General features: G+C 39.0%; 1 protein-coding gene across 1 annotated transcript in view; it reads left to right on the top strand.

The window, feature by feature from the left end:
* Positions 1 to 1243: 1243 nt before the first annotated feature.
* Positions 1244 to 13807, top strand: part of LOC106089703 (uncharacterized) — a 340612-nt gene continuing 328048 nt past the window's right edge. Inside the window, exon 1 of the mRNA XM_059364390.1 lies at positions 1244 to 1332. The gene's annotated coding sequence lies outside the window, so the exon portion shown is untranslated. The remainder of the gene's footprint in view (positions 1333 to 13807) is intronic.

The raw sequence follows: 13807 nt of genomic DNA, 5'->3' as shown, positions 1-13807 counted from the left end.
CAACCCAATATTAAACGTGAAAAAAAGAACAACTAAAATTATACTAAAAAATTATTTTTTTCTATAACCGTAGAAGAAATAGCACAAAACCTTAAAAAAAACAACATACACTAAATGCCGTAAAAAAAAAATATCAAGCGAAAGTTATTTGCAATTGCATGGTTACCAAGTGAAACCAATACCGAAAAACATGAATAAATAAAACATCGATGCTTTAAAAAAAAAATAAACGCAGCTCATTCCTTCACTTAAATAAACAAAACAAAATTATTCAACAAAAATTACCTGAGAAGAAATATAAAAATTTGAAAAAAAAAAATCACAACTTAAAGCAGAGTCCCAGATATCAGCCAATTTATAAAAAAGGAAAATTGTTAACACTTAAATACAGTACTCATCACCATTGTCAAATGATTGATTAGCAACTTCAAATTAAATGAAAATTCAAAATCTCACTCCTTTTTGACAAATCTATCAAAACTAATTATCGCAATTGAAAGTTTAACAGTCTGTCTTGTTGCCGTTGCCATTGCCATCAAAATTGAAATCGCTGAATAAATACTACCAACAAAGCCAGAAAAAAGTAAAACGTTTTAAGCATACCTCCGCCGCAATTGTCTTTAGTTTTGGCACACTACGGCGAGGGAAAAAGTGAATTGAAATTAACATAAAAGTTGTTTAAAAACCCCGCGTGAGTGAGTGAGTGAGTGACAACGTTTAACAGTCTGCCACTTTTCGTGTGCATAGCATAAGCCGCCAAGTGCCGTGTCGCGTCGCGTCGAATCGTTATGTGGTCGGTCTTTGTTCGCTGCTGCTAAAATATTTCGTCTACTTTTGTTGCTGACAACGATCATTGTCGCGCCGTCATCGCGTCGCAGTGACAGCCGATATTGCCTTCATTTTTGTGTTGACAGATTTATTTTTTTTTTGTCGTATTTTATTTTTATTTTCTGTTTTATTTATTCCTCGACAAAGTTAAACAAAAAAAAAACACACACACACACACACAAAAGCAAAAAAATTACAAAGCAAAAACAAAAACGTCTTATTGAGAAAGTGTTAAATTACAGCCGGCTTTTGCGGTATTTAGAGGAAAACCGTATTTTTGTTGTAGATATCGGTTATTTTTGTTGTTGTTTTTGTTTTTGTTTTGTCATAAACGCGACAAACATCATTGCAGTTGATATCTTCGTCATCGTAACACTCATCGTTTGCTGCCATAAACAAAAGCAACAATAACAACAACAACAACAACAACAACATTGTCAGCATAACCTCATATCATTTCATTGATATTTGTGTTTTGTTTTTGTTGTCATATTAGAAAAAAAGGTAATTATCATAATTTGTTGTTTTTTTATTCCATTGACTAGGAACATTTGAATTGCGGATAAGGACAATAATGCATTTAAATTGTAAGCCCCAAAAGGTTTTTGCAAAAAAAAACAAATACAAAACTTTTGCCTTCCAAACTGGCAATGAAGGCATTGCCATGACCTATGCCATCAAATTCCAGAACAACTTATAAGGTACCTCTTTTTGTAGCAATTTGTACTTTTTTGTTAACACAACGTAATCATTGCGAGAAGACACAGGATAATGGGTGATTACATCCTTCCCTATCTGGATTCCCTATTGGCACTTGGTCTTGTCACTCTGGGGAAACCTTAATTGGCTAATTCGACCATTCTCTCACCGATGAAAATTTCTTGGTGTTCGGTTGGATCCCTACTTTTTTTTGTCTTATGAGTCTCTATCTGTGCTTCTCCAACTTCTTTCTCTCTTCCACCTTCTCCCAGGACAAACACAATGGATATAATGTCTTTGAGCAAAGTCAAGATCAGATACGTAAATTGCAATTTTGGAATTGTTATTCCTGCATCAGTCAACATTTAGGGGCTGAAGTGCAATTTACGGGAAAAATTGCGTAAAAATCAAATTTTTTGCATACCTCCCTAAAATTAGCCCAGGAACATGAATATAAGGTTCGGTTTTGGGGCTCGGCCCCCAAACGGGTCTTTTCTCCCATAAAGCAAAGTGATGCCGAATATAGGCATATGAAAACAAACAAACAAATTTTGCCCATGAACATTCCACTAAGGAACAGGGGCAAACTTCTCACATATCAATGAGTGCAGTCGGATTTAAGTTTAGGCTCAATGATAAGGGGCCTCCTTTTAATAGCCGAGTCCGAACGGTGTGCCGCAGTGCGACACCTCTTTGGAGAGAAGTTTTACATGGCATAGTATCTCACAAATGTTGCCGGCATTAGGAGGGGAAAACCACCGCTGAAAATTTTTTCTGGTGGTCTCGCCTGGATTCGAACCCAGGCGTTCGGCGTCATAGGCGGACATGCTAACCTCTGAGCTACGGTGGCTCCGCAGGCATATGATACTCAAATAAAATGCCATTTTTGCAGAATACGAGAATGTAAATTTTTTTGGAAAATGCGCCATAGGCAAAATTAAAAAAAAAAACCATGGATCGCATTTGTCGAGTTCTTTTCCCGGCATCTCTTCTTAGGCAAAAAAGGATATACGAAAAGATTTGCTCTGCTATTAGAGCCACATCAAGATATGGTCCGGTTTGGACCACAATTAAATTACATAACGGAGACCTGTGTAAAATGTCAGCCAATTCAAATAAGAATTGCGCCCTTTGGGGGCTCAAGAAGTAAAATAGAGAGATCGATCTATGTGGGAGCTGTATCAGGCTATAGACTGATTCAGAGTATAATAAACACGTATGTTAATGGTCATGAGAGGATCCGTCGTACAATATTTCAGGCAAATCGGATAATAATTGCGACCTCTAGAGGCTCAAGAAGTCAAGATCCCAGATCGGTTTATATCGCAGCTATATCGGGTTATGAACTGATTTGAACCTTATTTGACACAGTTGTTGAAAGTCATAATGAAATACGTCATGCAAACTTGCAGCCAAATCGGATAAGAATTGCGCCCTCTAGAAGCTCAAGAAGTAAAGACCCTAGATCAGTTTATATGGCAGCTATATCAGGTTATGAACCGATTTGAACCATACTTGACACTGTTTTTGGATACCATAACAAAACATGTCGTGCAAAATTTCATTCCAATCGGAAAAGAATTGCGCACTGTAGAGGCTCAAGAAGTCAAGATCCCAGATCGGTTTATATGGCAGCTATAACACGTTATTGACCGATTTGAACCATACTTAGCACACTTGTTGGATATCATAGCGAAGCACGTTGTGCAAAATTTTATTCCAATTTGATAAGAACTGCCCCCTATAGAGGCTCAAGAAGTCAAGACCCAAGATCGGTTTATATGGTAGCTATATCAAAACATGGACCGATATGGCCCATTTACAATCCCAACCGACCTATTACTATAGGAAGTATTTGTGCAAAAATTCAAGCGGCTGGCTTTACTCCTTCGAAAGTTAGCGTGCTTTCGACAGATGGATGGACGGACGGACGGACATGGCTAGATCGACATAAAATGTCGCGACGATCAAGAATATATATACTTTACGGGGTCTCAGACGAATATTTCGAGAATAAAACAGAATGACAAAATTAGTATACCCCCTATCCTATGGTGGAAGGTATAAAAAACACTCGAATTTTATACCCTCCACCATAGGATGGGGGTATAGTTATTTCGTCATTCTGTTTGTAACACCAAGAAATATGCGTCTGAGACCCCATAGAGTGTATATATCAAGAATGTGTAATTTTAAGTCGATCTAACCATGTCCGTCCGTCCATCCGTCTGTCTGTCCATCCGTAAAGCTAGCCAGTCGAAATTTTGCACAATTAGTTTTTTTTTTTAGTGTAGGTCGGTTGGTATTGTAAATGGCCCATATCGGTTTAGATTTAGATATAGCTCCCATATAAACCGATCTCCCGACATGATTTCTTTAGTCCTAACAACCCGCAATTTTTGGCTGCATACCTGCGAATAATTGGAGTGGGGTAGTCAATGGACTGTCAACATTGTACTCCAATGTTCCTGCGGAATTTCCTGGGTCCCCTCCAATTTGTGACTATGCAGGTTGCTATTAGGGCCGATACAGACTAATTGCCTTCGGGGATCAACGCTCAATTGAAATGTATCATTGCCCCCTAAAAGAGATTGGTGAGATCTGGTCAGGCGCAGCACTAGATTTAGTCAAGATGGAAAATATTCCTTCTCGACCAATGGCGCATGCTTGGATAGCAAGGATTCCCTCAGATCCTGAATCCATACTAAGGGAATGTAATCCTAATCCTTTAACCACCGACTGGAAGATTTGTAGATTGGATGAGGCTGATGGTGAACGGAGACATGCAGTATTCGTACTAAACTAAGGCTGTCCTCAATGCTATCCTTTGTCGGACCGATTTTATTAACTTCGGGTTAATCAAGTTTATTGACGGCCTAAGGCCAAAAATGCTCTGCTCTTTCATTCCCTCTTACTCCGCTATGGCCCGGCACCCAAACAATGGGGCGGGCTATGGAAAACATTTAAGGATTTTGTAAGTAGCGCAGAGTTCCTGACATAGATTTCCTTTTTGAGGTTACTTTTTAGTATTTAGAGCGCACAACAAGTCGATTACTGGCTTAGGTGTATGTCCATAGTGGCACACAAACTCGCTAATACCTCAGCTGTTACCATTTCAAATTTCAGAGAGATATCTCTACCCGTTCTCGCCCACAGAAGTGGCGATAAAATACCCACTGTGGCGTGCCTTGTGCCACTATCTCCCTTATATTCATATCAAGTGTCTAAGGACCCGGTCCACCCGGTACTGGTCTAAGGCTTAGATCAGTGTGTCAGTCCGCACATTATTAAAAGCCTCCTCGATGTCAATGTTGTGCACAACCTCGTGCAGGGCAGTCTCCATCGACCTTCACATGACATAGACATGCTGTTTTTATTTGAGCAGTTGAGCCGGACGTCCTACTCTTTATCATTGAGTTTAAGAACGTAGGGCTTATTGGTCTGTAGGCGTTTGGTTTTGCATAACAAGCCTTGCCTGGCTTGGGTATAAATACCACCCTTGCCTCCTGCCAGGTTTTCGGAATATATGCAAGTGCTAGGCACGCTTTGAAAATTGTGACCAAATGGGGCGATAGACAGCCTTCTTCTGTATTAACGTCGGAAATATTCCATCAGGTCCGGGTGACTATCCTAGTCTTCCGAATCTTTATAAAGTCGGTAATGGTTCCATCGTCGGGTTCCTGTTCGTTAGGCTGTATTGAATGTCCATTCCGCGTATTGCCTGATGTCTCAATACAAGGATCTCTGCCTACCTTAGTCTTCCAAATCTTAAGTAAATGGGCTTCTTGGGAGTAGGTGAGGGTACTGATGATCTTGCCGCTGCGCTGCCTAATATTTCAATATTAGGATCTTTACATATTCTAGTCTTCCGAATCTTGAAGACGGTGATGGGTCCGTCATCGTCCCTGTTTGTTAGGCTGTGTTGGGTCTCTCGCCACTGCACTGTCGGACATTTTAGTATTAGGATCTTTGCTTATTCTAGTCTTTCCAATGTTGAGAGAGGCGGTGATTGTCTCGTCATCAGCCCCCTGTTCGTTGGGCGGTATTGAGTCACCTGCCACTGCACGACCTGATGTCTGAATATGAGGATTTCTGCCTATCCTAGTCTTCCCAATCTTGAAAAAGACAGATTTGCCCCCATAGTGCGCCATGCCTTTAGTCTTAGCCCAACTCGTCAGGGAGATTTGATCAATGCCAACCACAAGGGTAGTTTCTTCCCCCCTTCTCCCCCCTGTGGAAGACCTGCCACTTCTCTGCGACCAAACCTTGGTTTTGCTTGGCCAAGAATCCCAACATACGTTCCGTCTCAAATTTACAGCTTCATTCTTTGATAAAGACTGTCGCCTTTGTGAGCTGGGGGGTATCCATTTTTCTCACTAGGTCGAGCTTTGCGCCCTCCCAAGTACCGTGGATACCTCTGACGAGCTGTTTGACGGTATCAATACATTCCGCCGACGCAAAACACAGCGTAAATATGTTCCCTCTAAACTCTCATCTCATCATTTGTATGGATCCTACCTGATGCCCAGCCAATATTGGTGACTGCATAAATCAGCTCATCTCTATTGTGCTTCCTTGCCACTCTGGCGTAAGAGGGCGGCTGCTTGCCATTCTCAGCCACCATCTTCCCCTTACGTAATGGCTGTGACCTCCTTTTGGAAGTCATAGTCCTCCATGAAGACCCGTGCGTGCTTCCTTTGTTCCTGTTCCAACTTTGTCTACCTCCGCAGGACACTGTCTGGAGTCTCCATTGAGGGATGGTTGGCTTGGTGTTCCCAGAGTACTTAATAGCAGGGAGATCTTTTTCTTCTTCAGCATTTTAGTAGTGTTATGCTCTTCGGCATATCTGATTCTCTTTCTAGTAGATATGCTTGGAATGTCATTTCTATCCCCTCCAGCATCCTGCACTTTCGCCCGATTGCGCTGCCGGTACATGCTCCTCTCTCTCCTTCGTCGTGCCACGGATCTCTTTCTCGGTCTGCTTCTGAGTTTAGCAAAGTCATCGCTCACTTCTGCCATCATCCCGATGCCCTCATCTCTCAATACGGCTGCGATGACTATTTCGTTGACACCATCGCTGTCTGAATCCGAAACACCACATTTGCTTAAAGGCTGGGGACGAACTGTGCATCCCTCTGGGTTATCCGTTTCTTCCTCATTAATTAGTCTGACGACTAGTTGTGCGCTTGAAGCATTTCTCTCAACTATAGGTGGCAAGGCACCCACACCTATAAGAGGGGAGGAGAACACGCCATGGTCTGACGCCACCACCGACGCTGTTGGGTTTTTGGAGTCCATTTCTATCCTACTTTAAAAAAGGCTTTAAAATTGTTCGTAATAGGTGGTACCTATTCCTAGATACGGCTATGTCTTCTTTGAGGAGCGAAATAAAAACACCTGTGTTGCACTCAATGGTAACAGGGTTTTGTTTAATTTTTATCAGGTGCCATTTATTTGTGTGCCAAATATCTTTTACTAATAACGTTGTCCCCAACTAAGTTCCGGTGTTTGTAAGCCAGGCAATGCTCCAACGTCTCATCATCTTCACCATATGCCCTCAACATGCTATCACTTGCCGCACCTATTTTCCATAAAGGTACGGGTAATCCTATGCGTCCCGTTAGGATACCGGAAGCTATACTGACCTCCTTCTTACATCTTTTCAGTAACAGCTTCGTCTTCTTCAAATGTGGTTCTACCCCTGGGATTCTTATCGTCGTATCGACTGTTTCGCTGTTCCGAAAAGTCGCATGCGAGTTCGTTATCAACGCCCTTAAATCGGACTGAGTCAACCCAAAGCTTCAAGTTAACCAAGTTTATTGATGGCAGTCTTCTGGCCTTCACTGCTACCCGAGGGAGGGTATATAAGATTCGACATGGCCGGACTTATGGCGCTTTTATTTGTTATTACTATCGAATTTTTAGCAAAGTTTTATTTCTGTACATTTTGTCAAAATCACATTTCTATAGAAGATGACTGGCATCTATGTATGTTTTGTTCTAATGACACACAATAAAGTAAACTTTTATTTAAAAAAAAAAATCCTTGAATATGTTAATAAAAAACAAAAAAAAACAATTGTCAATTAACTAACTGGCTCCATAGAATGTTAACAAGCTTCGAACGAATCGCTGTCATTTTCAAAACCAAAATACCAAGAAGTGAGCGAACTCTCCCGCGGTATATGCCATGGCAAGACACACAGAACCAAACACTCTTCACACTCTGCCGAGTTATTAATTTATGCATGCGAATAAAACAAATTCTAATTAAAAATATTTTTTTTATTATTATTATCATAATAATATTCATATTTTTTTACTCCATCATAAAATCAATGACCTGCCCGAGCAACGTTTCAATCATCAGCCTTAAAGAAGATGGGGAGGCCCCACCTCCAGACCAATGGAAGAAAATAAAATTAAAAATTAGCAAAAAAAAATCAAATGCTCAGCAAATGCCGACAACGACATAAACGTAGATATGAGGAAACACGTGATATTAAAAACCACGTTTAGAAAAAAAAAAACGCAAATATGAAAAGGCCTTTTACATAGCACTCGTCTCTATGATATTACGCATTTCTTTATTTGTTTTTCTTTGCTTGGCTTATTCTATTGATAGACGCAACGTCTTTGCTTTGCAGAGAATATTAATGTAGTCGAAGGTGAATCAAATCAAATGAAAGACATTCACACATGAACAAACACATTCACAAACACATTCACAAAAACAAAACTGTTAATACAAGGTATTAGGCAAGAATGAAGGTACGAGAAAGAAAGGAAACTAGTGAAATGGATTTGAAGGAAGTTAAACGGAGAGAAAAGGAAAAACTTATTATGAATGCCGGAATGAGGAATATTGGGGTTGATAATGGAAATATTGTCAAAATTTAAATTCTATAAAAAAGGAAATTTAACAGGCAATTTTGACAAAGAAAAATAATTAAAGGAAAACAAGTAAAAGCGTGCTAAGTTCGGCCGGGCCGAATCTTATATACCCTCCACCATGGATCGCATTTGTCGAGTTGTTTTCCCGGCATCTCTTCTTAGGCTAAAAAGGATATAAGAAAAGAGTTGCTCAGCTATTAAAACGATATCAAGATATGGTCCGGTTCGGACCACAATTAAATTATATGTTGGAGACCTGTGTAAAATTTCAGCCAATTCGAATAAGAATTGCGCCCATTGGAGCTCACGAAGTAAAATAGAGAGAACGATTTATATGGGATCTGTATCGGGTTATAGACCGATTCAGAACATAATAAACACGTATGTTGATGGTCATGAGAGGATCCGTCGTACAAAATTTCAGGCATATCGGATAATAATTGCGTCCTCTAGGGGTCAAGAAGTCAAGATCCCAGATCGGTTTATATGGCAGCTATATCAGGTTATGAACCGATTTGAACCTTATTTGACACAGTTGTTGAAAGTAAAAAATAAAATATGTCATGCAAAATTTCAGCCAAATCGGATAGGAATTGCGCCCTCTAGAAGCTCAAGAAGTCAAAACCCCAGATCGGTTTATATGGCAGCTAAATCAGGTTATGGACCGATTTCAACCATACATGGCACAGTTGTTGGATATCATGACGAAATACTTCGTGCAAAAACTCATTCAAATCGGATAAGAATTGTGCCCTCTAGAGGCTCAAGAAGTCAAGACCCAAGACCGGTTTATATGGCAGCTATATCAGGTTATGAACCGATTTGAACCATACTTGGCACAGTTGTTGGGTATCGAAACAAAACAAGTCGTGCGAAATTCCATTCCAATCGGAGAAGAATTGCGCCCTCTAGAGGCTCAAGAAGTCAAGACCCAAGATCGGTTTATATGGCAGCTATATCAGGTTATGGACCGATTTGAACCATACTTGGCACAGTTGTTGGATATCATAACAAAACACGTCGTGCAAAATTTCATTCTGATCGGATAAGAATTGCGCACGCTAGAGGCTCAAGAAGTCAAGACCCAAGATCGGTTTATATGGCAGCTATATCAAAACATGGACCGATATGGCCCATTTACAATACCAATCGACCTACTCTAATAAGAAGTATTTGTGCAAAATTTCAAGCTGCTAGCTTTACTCGTTCGGAAGTTAGCGTGCTTTCGACAGACAGACGGACGGACGGACGGACGTGGCTAGATCGACATATAATGTCGCGACGATCAAGAATATATATACTTTATGGGGTCTCAGACGAATATTTCGAGTAGTTACGAACAGAATGACGAAATTAGTATACCCCCCATCTTATGGTGGAGGGTATAAAAAGAAAAATTGCGCCCTCTAGCGGTTTAAAAAGTCAAGATTCGAAATCGCTTTATATGGGAACAATATCAGGTTAAGGGCCGATTTGGACCATACATGAAACAGTTGTTGGAAGTTATGCAAAAATTTCAGCCAAATCGGATAATAACTGCGCCCTCTAGCGGCTCAAGAAGTCGAGTTCCGAGATCGGTTTATATGGGAGCTATATCAGGTTATGAACCAATTTGGACCATACTAGGCATAGTTGTTGCACGACAAAGCAAAAAACTTTGTACCAAATTTCAGCCAAATCGGATAAAAATTGCGCCCCCTAGCGGCTCAAGAAGTATAGTCGGAAGATCAGTTTATATGGAAGCTATATCAGGTTTTGAACCGATTTAGACCATATTTGACACAGTTGTTGAACGTCATAACGAAACACTTCATGCTAAATCTAAGCCAAAAAACTTTGTGCAAAATTTCAGCCAAATCGGATAATAATTGAACCCCCTAGCGGCTCAAGAAGTATAATCGGAAGATCAGTTTATATGGAAGCTATATCAGGTTTTGAACCGATAAAGAGCATATTTGGCACAGTTGTTGAACGTCATAACAAAACACTTTATGCTAAATTTCGACCAAATCGGATAATAATTTCGCTCTCTAGCGGCTAAAGAAGTCAAGATCCGAAAAAGGTTTATGTGGGAGCTATATCAGGTTATGAACCGATTTGGACCATACGTGGCATAGTTGTTGCAAGACAAAGCAAAACACTTCATGCTAAATTTCGGCCAAATCGAGTTGAGTTTACAGGATGAGGCGTCCCCCAAACACATGGCTCCAAGATTAGTTATCAAATTCGTTTTCCAATCTCAAATACATTTCACTTAAGCCACATATTGACATGGTCGAAAAATTTGTACACTTTGGGTGGTGTTTTGGGGAAGGAGTGATGCCTAAACTACATGGTCCTATATTAGGATATCAAATTCGTATTCTACTCCCAAATACCTTCATCTGAGCCCCAAATTGCGATGTTCAGTGAAAAATAGCTGTTTGTGGGGTATTTTGAGAAGGGGGTAGACCCCCAGAAAATTGGTCCCGAAAGTGGCTATCAATTCTTGCTCTACCCCCCAATTCCTTTCATTTAAGCTCCACATTGACATGATTGGAAAATATGCCCGATTTAGGGGTATTTTGGGGATTGGGGTGGTCCCCCAACCACTAACCCTGGAAGATATTGGGTTGCCCAAAAAGTAATTGCGGATTTTTCATATAGTCGGCGTTGACAAATTTTTTCACAGCTTGTGACTCTGTAATTGCATTCTTTCTTCTGTCAGTTATCAGCTGTTACTTTTAGCTTGCTTTAGAAAAAAAGTGTAAAAAAAGTATATTTGATTAAAGTTCATTCTAAGTTTTATTAAAAATGCATTTACTTTCTTTTAAAAAATCCGCAATTACTTTTTGGGCAACCCAATATATCAGCAAGGTGCTCTATTCTCATATATCTATATATCATTTGTTTGAACCCCATATTGCCATTGCCCTCAGAATTGGATATCAAATTCGTTTTCTAACCCCATTTAAACTCCTTATTGCAAAAGTCAGCAAATGTGTCCGGTTTGGGGTATTGGCCCTAAAAACTATGAATATTTAGTTCCACTCTCTTTAAGACCCAAATTGTCTTGGTGAGCAAATACGTCCTATTTGGGGGGACGACCGCTAGACAGTTGGCCCCTAATGTTGATATCAGATACGTGGTCTACGTATCTACACGTATCTACACCCCCCCGGTTAGGGGGGTGTTTTGGGTGATGGGTCGGCCACTCAGTGACTTGGCTTTGAAAATATATATCGGATTTGTGTTCCACTTTAAAAACCCTCTTATTTGAGCCTCATATTGCAATAGTCAGAAAATACTTACTATTTGGGTGGTGTTAGGGGGGTGGGGTGGCCCTATAGACACTTTTCCCGAACATTGATATCAGATTCGTGCTTCACTTCCAAAGACCTTTCATTTGAGTCCCATATTGCTATGGTCGAAAATTTGTCTTTTTTGTGGAAAGTTCTCGGTGATGGGCGGCCCCCCAAAATACTTGATCCCACATTTGGATATCAGATTTGAATTCTATACTCAAATACGTTTTATTTGAGCCTCACATTGCTATGGTCAGTAAATAAGACATGTTTGGGGGTGTTTTGGGGAAGGGGTGGACCCCCAGAAACTTTGTACCCAATTTGGATATCAGATTCGTAATTTACTCGCAAATACCTTTCGTTTGAGTCCCATATTGCCATGATCGGTAATTATGTCCGATTTAGGGGTGTTTTGAAGGTTGGGATGGTCCCCCAAACACTTGGTCTGACAATTGGATATCAGATGCGTTTTCTAATCTTAAATATCTTTCATTTGAGTCCCATATTGTCGTGATTGGTGTATATATATTTTTGGTAGGTTTTAGGGTGGGGCGCCCCCTCCTAGGTACCCCATCCGAAATTTGGATACCAAATTTTTATTTTTAGGGTGCTATATGAGAGCACACAAAATTTCGCTTAAATCGCACCATCCATCTCTATGATCTGGCGTTTGTGAAAATTAGGGTAAAGGGGAGGGTCCGCCCCGCTTCGTATATCAAAAAATGTAGTACCCTATTTTCACCACGGGATCATTATGTACTATCAGTGAAAATTTTATGAAAATCGGTTCAACCGTTTTTGAGTCTATAAGGATTACACAAACAAACCTACAAACCAATACAAATTGATTTTTATTTATTTTGATCTACTCCCAAATACCTTTTTTAAGTCCCATATTGCATTGATCAGTAAATAAGTCATGTTCAAGGTTTGGGGGTGTGGTTGGTACCCAGACACTTGGTTGCCAAAGTCGATGCCAATGTGGTACTCTACTCTCAAGTACCTCTTATTTGAGCCCGGTATAGCGATGTTCAGCACATATGCACAAACTTAGGGTAAGAGGAAAGGTCCGGCACCACCCCTTCAGATTTCACAATATGAGGTACCATTTTTTCACCACAGGTTCATCATCTCTTAAAAACTCAAGAAAATAGGTCCAGACGTTTTTGAGTCTCTACGGAACGCATAAATAGACGAACAAACCAACAAACACAAATTGATTTTTATATAAAAGAAAATTTTGTCAAAATTTCATTTCTATGGGAATTTTTGTCAAAATTTCATTTTTATAGGAAATGTTGTCAAAATTTAATTTCTGTAGGAAACTTTGTCAAAATTTCATTTCTTTAGGAAATTTTGTCCAAATTTCATTTTTATAGGATATGTTGTCAAAATTTAATTTCTGTAGGAAATTTTTTCAAAATTTCATTTCTATGGGAAATTTTGTCAAAATTTCATTTCTATGGAAAATTTTGTCAAAATTTCATTTCTATAGGAAATTTTGTCAAAATTTCATTTCTATGGAAAATTTTGTCAAAATTTCATTTCTAAGGAAATTTTGTAAAAATTTAATTCTATGGAAATTTTGTCAAAATTTCATTTCTATGAGAAATTTTGTCAAAATTTCATTCTATGGGAATTTTTGTCAAAATTTCATTTCTAACGAAATTTTGTAAAAATTTCATTTCTATAGGAAATTTTGTGAAAATTTCATTTCTATGGGAAATTTTGTCAAAATTTCATTTCATTAGGATATTTTTCCAAAATTTCATTTCTATAGGAAATTTTGTCAAAATTTCATCTCTAAAGAAAATTTTGTCAAAATTTCATTTCTATGGAAAATTTTGTCAAAATTTCATTTCTATGGGAAATTTTGTCAAAATTTCATTGCTATGAAAAATTTTATCAAATTTTCATTTCTATGGGAAATTTTGTCAAAATTTAATTGTTATGGGAAATTTTTGTCAAAATTTTATATCTATGGGAAATTTTGTCAAAAGTTCATTCCTATAGAAAATTTTGTCAAAATTTCATTTCTATTGAAAATTTTGTTAAAATTTCATTTCTATGGAAAATTTAGTCAAAATTTCATTTCTATGGGA

The sequence above is a fragment of the Stomoxys calcitrans genome, chromosome 3 (assembly GCF_963082655.1).
Source record: "Stomoxys calcitrans chromosome 3, idStoCalc2.1, whole genome shotgun sequence".
Lineage (NCBI taxonomy): Eukaryota > Metazoa > Arthropoda > Insecta > Diptera > Muscidae > Stomoxys > Stomoxys calcitrans.
The sequence above is the reverse complement of the archived record's forward strand: the minus strand, read 5'-3'. Positions and strand labels throughout refer to the sequence as shown.